The following is a 7,500-nucleotide window of genomic DNA, read 5'->3' as shown; positions in this document are numbered from 1 at the left end:
CTCACTTGGACCAACATTTTGCATGCAGGTGCTTATTCTGCTCCGAAAAGTCTACCTACACCTATTTGCAACAACATTGTCATAGAAAAATGCTAAAAGGAAAAATGAAAAATGAAAAATGTTCAGAGCCACGGAGGAATTAAGATGATGAAGATGTGCTACTTCGAAATCCCTTGCAACAGCATGTGGTTTCATCATTGCAGTCTTCATAACTAGGTGGGCAGGGGTCATCATTGAAAAAGCATTTGTCTTAAAAATCCCTGCCGCTATAGGCTTCTGTAAATTAGGACTAAAATTTTCTTGAATTATTTGACGAGAATTTTTATGACTGCTAAAGTCATTGTCCTTGTCTTGTACTTTTTCATTTTATACAAAGCTTTTGGTTTTCAGTATTTCAGGTATTTAGCCCTATATTGTCAGGACGCTTTAAACTGAACGGATCAACAGCAACCCAATATTGTCAGCTGGAAATGGGCTAACACATGCTGCATGCTTTCAAGTAGGTGCTTATTTTGCTCTTCCTTAATATCTATATGTCTAAGCATCGCCCAGATTGAGACGACATACATCCGGGACCTTGTTAGTCGACAGTGCGAAAATTCAAGTCTACAGTTGAACCTCCATGTGCGACCACCTCTCGTAAGTGACCACCTCCCATAAGCGACCGCCAGTCGCAAACACCAAAATTTTCCCGGTCAAAGCCTTACCGTTGAAACATCTAGTAAACGACCATCTCCTGTAAGCGACCGCCACCACTTTTCGGGCCTGACGGTTAAAGATTTTCCATTGTTTTTAACCTCTTGTAAGCGACCACTTGACACATTCTCTGATCTCTATGTTTGCTGTATGTACTTTGCTATTACGAATGTACGAAGAACGTTTGTGGCAACATGGAACTACTCATGTCGTAACTTAGACATTGCATGCAATAAATTATCTTACATAAAGAAGATGTAAGATCCAAGTGTAACATTTTTTCTATTATTGGTACTTGCGTAATTTGTTTTTCCTTTGCATACGGTAATTAGTTTATACTTCTTTTCCTTCTTTTGTTTAGTTTATTTGCGTGAATTTAGGCGTTTATTCCTACCTAAAGCTTTATTGCAATAACCAGAGTAATCAGAAACCTGCGGCGAACATAGTTAGCATTACGAGAAGAACAACTTTATGCTGAGTACGCGGTAATATCAAAGAACTTCTATTCATCAAACTTACGTTGTATTTGTGCCTCTCTTGTGGAAAGAAATCTTAACAAAGAAAAATATAGCGTCTACTAAAAACTGTCAAGAGTTTTTAGCGTCGCAGGTTCCCGTTTTGAAGAAAAATAAGGCCACCAACTCCAGTACTTCTAACCATCCATTTTTTAGCTGCAATGAAAACCCTTGTATTTGGTAATTTATTCAAGCTTTTTAGACTTGCCTTTACATTCGCACGGGAAGTTTACCACTTGGGAATAAAGATGAAGACAAATATGACATCGTCTTATTCTTCTCCTTATGCCCAACAGCCAATTGCCCGTGTGAATGTGATGGTAAGTCTTAAAAGCGTGACTAAATTACCAAATACAAGGGTTTTCATTGCAGCTGAAAAATGGATGGTTAGAAGTACTGGAGTTGGTGGCCTTTCTCTTCAAAACAGGAACCTGCGACGCTATGGGTTTTATCAAGGATAAGTATTCAATCCAAAAAAAGGTGAATTTTGCAAACAAAATCCATAGAAATCTCAAACAGTTTCATTGTAGAAGCTTCGACTTAGTTTTCACAGTTAGCATGAAAACCTGAAAGAAATCATGTTTAAAAATAAACCTCATTGAAATCTTGGAATAAGTTTATTTTAATGACACAGGTATTTAAAAATTAATTACTTAATTAACAAGCCCAAGTAAGTATGTGACATAAAACAATAAAGTGTAATTATATTAACGCTTGTAAGTTACATGTATCATGGATGAGGTGGAACAACAGCATCCTGCCTTTGTTTAAATAATGCGAACAAAGCTCTTTTGAAAGCTGGCATTCTTATAGCGTATAAAACAGGATTTACAAGAGAGTTTGCATAAAATAGAGCAATCATTGAAAAACTTCATCGAAATTTGTCTTGGAAAGGAATAGATCTAAAAGTATTGGTTGTCAAATTAATAAAAGAGCCCAAAGCGTATGGTAGCCACATAATTAAAGATATAACAGTCATTAAGAGTAATGTCACAGTCAGTTTTCTTTCTCTGTTGGCTGCACCATGGTGCCGAGGATGCGCTCCACACAAAAATTTGATCGAAATGCAAGTGTAACAAACACAGATAACAAATAGGCATAAACAACTGTACGACTGCCACAAAGCATAATAATAAAGGCGCCATTTGTTGGGACTGAATATTGTAAATATTATAATGGCAGTTGATACCACCGCAGCTGAGACCCATATACCAGAAATTGTTACCCAGTATACCCTTTTTTTAATCACTCGATGCCTGAATGGACGAAAGGTGGCATGCAGCCGCTCAAAAGAAATCACAGCAATGTTTGACAGAGAAGTGAGAGGGAAAAAATAGAAACAAAAATTTGTTACAACGTTACCCTCAGCAGTTAAATTTAAGGCTACAATATTGCAATTAAAGTCTACCATCTTTAATAGATGAAAAGTAGAAATCCCCCCCACCAACACGTCAGCAACCGTCAAATTTATAATCAAGTACATCCCGCGAGAGCGAAGATTACTGTTTTTTATGAAAAGAATGATTGAAAGGAGGTTCACTGTTACTATAGTAACAGACTCGATGAGGAATACAGCAAACCAGGCTTTGCAGTCGGATGAAGATAGAAACATTGTGGGTTTAATTTCTTGCTCTTCTAACATTTCAGGCAGGTATTACCTGTTGAAGTCAAAAAAGAAGTGTATTAAAGTTTATAAAATAACTACGATAGTATGCGTGCTGTGATTGGCCGAGATGTGTGTTTGCATGAGGGTTTGTAAACATGGTTGTGGCGTCAAGATGTTTTGCACTTCGTGCGCTAATCACGCAAGCACAAATTTGAAAAAGTTTTTGAGTTGAAAACTCAACAAATTTACTTTATTTACTCATTCCCTCGTCTGGTGAAACTTGGAAAATCGAGATAACCGATGGTTTAGTTATAAAATGGGAAGGTGCATGTATGAACGGATTAAGGAGCACGATATATGACTTTCAAAAACCCAAACTTCCGCCGTTTCTGAACACGCCAACAAGACCGGGCATTATCCGCTCTGGAAAGAGGTTAAGGTTATTGACCGAGACCCTCACTAGTACTCTCGTAGTTAAAAAAGCTATTCACAGGAGTCTTCACCCGAATAATAGTCAACAAGAACAGTGGAATTGGGATTCCTGAAGCGTGGATGCCTACGATCAGACGACATAGCAGACTGCTGAGGGAACAGTTTCATCCTCTGATAAGACCAACAATGCTTTGGATCTAAACCCACCAACCATGAGCGAGGTTCATGATACAAAAATCACTAACAACCAGGGTGGTACAAATAGTCCTAATTAACAAATCGGCACTGTCGCCTGACGAAGAGCGGCAGTACCCGGTCGAAATGTCGCGATCAATATCTAAAACGAAACCGTTTATACACCTGTTTATACAAATTATACAGGATGAACAATATCTTACATACTTACATGTGGCTGGATGCTTCTTTACTGAATTTGTGGAGGTCAGTGTTTCTTACAACATGTATTTGTTTGGCTCATCAAGAAAGTCTGCGCCTCTTTTCCGGAGATCTATGGTTGTCTCTCAATCTTTAATTCTGCCTTTTGTTATCTACCTATTGGATTTTTAGTACATATTTTCAATATACAATACCTCTCCTTCGAAAAACTGGCCATCCCTCACTTTTTTCACTACATTATAGCAAGACGGGAATTTCGTCGCCATGTTGGACGCATGATACTTCCTTTGTTTTTAATCAACATGTACTAAAGGCAATGCTAGGCTATCGGACAACGTATGGATGGGTAATTGATTTGCCCAATTTTTCAATTTTTCAAAACTAACCTTCATCAGGGGCAGTTTAAATCATCTTTTAAGCGACTAAGCAGAATCTAAATCCATTGCACTCTATTATTCTGTCGTGATAATATATATACTATGATATACTTCCTAATTTTCTCCCTTTTCCTTCCTCCCTTCTTCATCGAATAATCTGTTTCTTATGTAGAAAGTTACACTAACTCAAGGCAAAATCTATTTCCTATGGATTCCTTCATACATTTACATAATTTTACCCTCGGTTACTCGAACTTCCCGCTCACACGAAGTAACTTTTCTTTCCCTTCAGATCATTTCTACAAAACTTTACCGTCGATAACTCGAACCATGTTTTGAGCGCTTTGCAATTTGAAACAAAAAAAAATTTTATCTCAGTCCAAAACATTGAGCCCTATATCCTAATCAAGCTTTGTTGTTTAATTCCTTTTTTAGAATATCAAAGTTTTTCTTGCTGCCCTTGAAGTCTGCATCGTACTTGCATTGCATTCCCTCCCCATCCCCAACGTTAACTACCTTAACTTACCAGTCACCATCTCTATCATTAAAAAAAATGTTATTTTCTACGAACCCACGATAACTCGAACTTTTTTCGATTTCCCCATGAAGGTTACATTCGAGTTATTGGGAGTCGGCTGTACTTCTTAAGAGCGGCTATCAGCTGCAAATATGGAGAATTCGCCGTCAAAACTGAAATTGCGAAATTCTTCATTTTAAGCCAGAGAAAACCCCTTCGTGAAACATTTTCGAAAATCACGATCAAACTGTTTCCAAAGAATTTTCTTTTTCGATAAAACGGCAAAAAAGTCATGAAAAGTGAAATTCTGCTGAATGCCAGAGCCGCCGTTAAGAAATCGCCGAAAATTATACCATTTCAAAGCCCTCGGGAAGAAAAGCGGTTCATCTTTCCTCTCTCTTCGCCCCCTCCCCGCCCGATCTCCTTCTCTCCGTTTTGGAGTTTCAACTAGGCTCTTTCCCGAACAAAAACATTCGTGTGCCCGAAGAAAACGTTTCAACTGCTGCAGGCTACTTAAAATAGGGAAATATAATATTACCAAGTGAAAATACTGCTAAAAGCGTTCACTAGAGTGCCGGGGTTAGGATAGGATTTCTTTTGACGAATTAAAAGTTGAAACTACCTTATAAGACACCATGATTCAGTTAACGTAGGTAACCATTATGTGGTGCAAGTTAAGGTGACTCGACCCAGTTTTTTTGGGGGGGGTACCATCCTACTTTGAAGCTCTCTGGTATCCCCACCTTTACTTTTATCGTAAGTCTAACCCATAGAATGGATAACATATAGATCAATCTACAATATAACATAAAATTTTTGGCGATCGGAGTAAATGTCACGTGGTTATAATGCCACGACCCTTTGAGGTCTGAGTCGAAAATCTACTGTTGCCGGCATTTTTTCGTGAAAATCTCTCGGCTACACATAGTGCGCATTAGTGCCTTGCGCTGAACGGAGTTTCACCAAAATCGCAAAGACCCAATTCAAGAAATTCAGCGGTTTCCAAATTTAGGTCATAATTTATGCGAAAATGATAAGCAAACTTTACACGGATTATATCTAATAAACTATGAGATTCATCTCTTTATTTTGGGCATCGTTATAACAGATGGGTCCTTGCAAGTCAGCAAAACAATTTAGGGCCTTGTAAATGCGCGCGATTTCGAGCAAAGCAAACATGTACAAATTATAGTTTTCGCTATTTGTTGACGTTTGTCAGCGTTTAAGAGTCCTTCTCACGAAAAAGCATTTTCTTAAAAATTCATATTTTTTTTTTCCTTCAAATTTTTTCAGGGCCACAATTGATTAACTAACTACCCGGACTCTGAATTTCATGATCATTGAAAAACTGTGACATTACCTTCTATAAGCCCAAACTTGTGTAAACATTGAAGATTTTTAGCGTTTTGGGTGAGTTTGTGCTTTGGGAGTTGTCTATTGTTTCTAGTCTGTCATTATACAGCATTCTTGTTCAGCACGCGTGCAATGACCACGCTTTGCTGACTTCCGAATGCTCACCGAGATACCGTATGATAATTTAGTATAAGAAAATAGAAGGGATTCCCGTCACGAGTTGGTTTAATTATTGGCTTGCATTAAACCTATGAAAAAATGATATTTTTGTAATAGTAAGTAGATTTAGCGTGTAGCACTTCTTGATTTTTTTGCAAAGGCACAAGAAGCACGAGAATTGATTAAAAATTGTGAGTTAAACCTCTATGTATTACGCGATAGCCTGTCTCACTGTACCAAAATTATCATATCTCGGTGAGCATCCATTCTATGTGTTAGACTTACGATAAAAGTAAAGGTGGGGATACCAGAGAGCTTCAAAGTAGGATGGTACCCCACCCCAAAAAACTGGGTCGAGTCACCTTCACAAAATAGAATTTAGTCCAGAACAAGAACTGATAGGAATTACACTCCAGGCCGATAGCTTTAAGTTAAAAATATCTCATTTTCTTTACTTAGTATTTGCGTAAAATATCAAAGTCCATAACCCTCTCTTACGCAGAACGAGAAAATTCGGGAGTTAAACTGTTCAGCAAGATAAGTTAACGATCCGAGAACTTAACTGTCCGTTGGAAAATTTAGAAGTTTTCTTAGTTTTGTCGTTGTTTTTCACACAAAGACACCTAACTGATACCATTTTGTTTTTTCATCGGTTTCTCTGCTTTACTTACCTTGACAACTACTGAACTGGTTAGATGTCCTGAAGAAACGGAGCCGGAAAATGTTACGAAAGTCGGCGATTGACTTATCGTGGTCCTGGCGTCAATGACCACTGTGTTTAATTTACGGGTTCCATTTGCTGAAAATATTCAAATTTCGGTTAATTTCTGACACTAGCTCAGGTTCTCAATTTCTCATCTCAGTCGTTTAAGATAATTAGCCAGGAATAATGGCGCTAAGTTTATAAGACATTTACCAGATGGTAAATGTAGTTAATGGAACATGAAGCCTCAGGGGAGGGAGGCGGGGGGTAGGCTAAGGTAGCCTGCCCCAATGTATGCTTTGCTCGATCTTTAAAGCCTTATTTATGAATGAAAGCACGCTGTTCGTGGTTAGAACCTGACTAATTTGTCGTATGTTTGTCATCATATTTTTCTTAGCATCGCGCAGATTGGTCCCTGTTTTCAAGGTCCTATTCATGGCTAGACTTTAATCATGATAAGACTTGGTAGCTTATGGTACAACTGTATTCATTGGTCGAGATTTGAGACACTGTCTAGCTATAAAGTTCTGCTATTTCAGACCTGGTCATTATTCGCCTAGCTTGCACGAAAGCAAACAGTTACCGTAATTTTGTTGACTTTCTCCCCAAGTCCGGCTACCCCACGGTAGTGGGGCGATAAGTGAGGCTTGTGTTTTTGCTGTGCGCATAACCTGATGTCGCTAGAACCTGCCACAGGGCTGTGTACCCCCCTTATTACGCCATCTTGTAGTAACTGTCTTATTTGC

General features: G+C 38.4%; 1 protein-coding gene and 1 long non-coding RNA gene across 2 annotated transcripts in view; both read right to left on the bottom strand.

Moving 5' to 3' along the window:
* The window catches only part of LOC140927197 (uncharacterized), a 48,630-nt gene extending 41,814 nt beyond the window's left edge, over positions 1-6,816 (bottom strand). Inside the window, exon 1 of the long non-coding RNA XR_012164541.1 lies at positions 6,723-6,816. This is a non-coding gene — a long non-coding RNA (uncharacterized lncRNA). The remainder of the gene's footprint in view (positions 1-6,722) is intronic.
* The window catches only part of LOC140927195 (uncharacterized), an 86,739-nt gene that overhangs the window by 17,649 nt on the left and 61,590 nt on the right, over positions 1-7,500 (bottom strand). The gene's annotated exons all lie outside the window — the stretch shown is intronic.

The sequence above is a fragment of the Porites lutea genome, chromosome 2, assembly GCF_958299795.1.
Source record: "Porites lutea chromosome 2, jaPorLute2.1, whole genome shotgun sequence".
Lineage (NCBI taxonomy): Eukaryota > Metazoa > Cnidaria > Anthozoa > Scleractinia > Poritidae > Porites > Porites lutea.
This window is presented reverse-complemented; position numbering and strand designations above follow the sequence as displayed.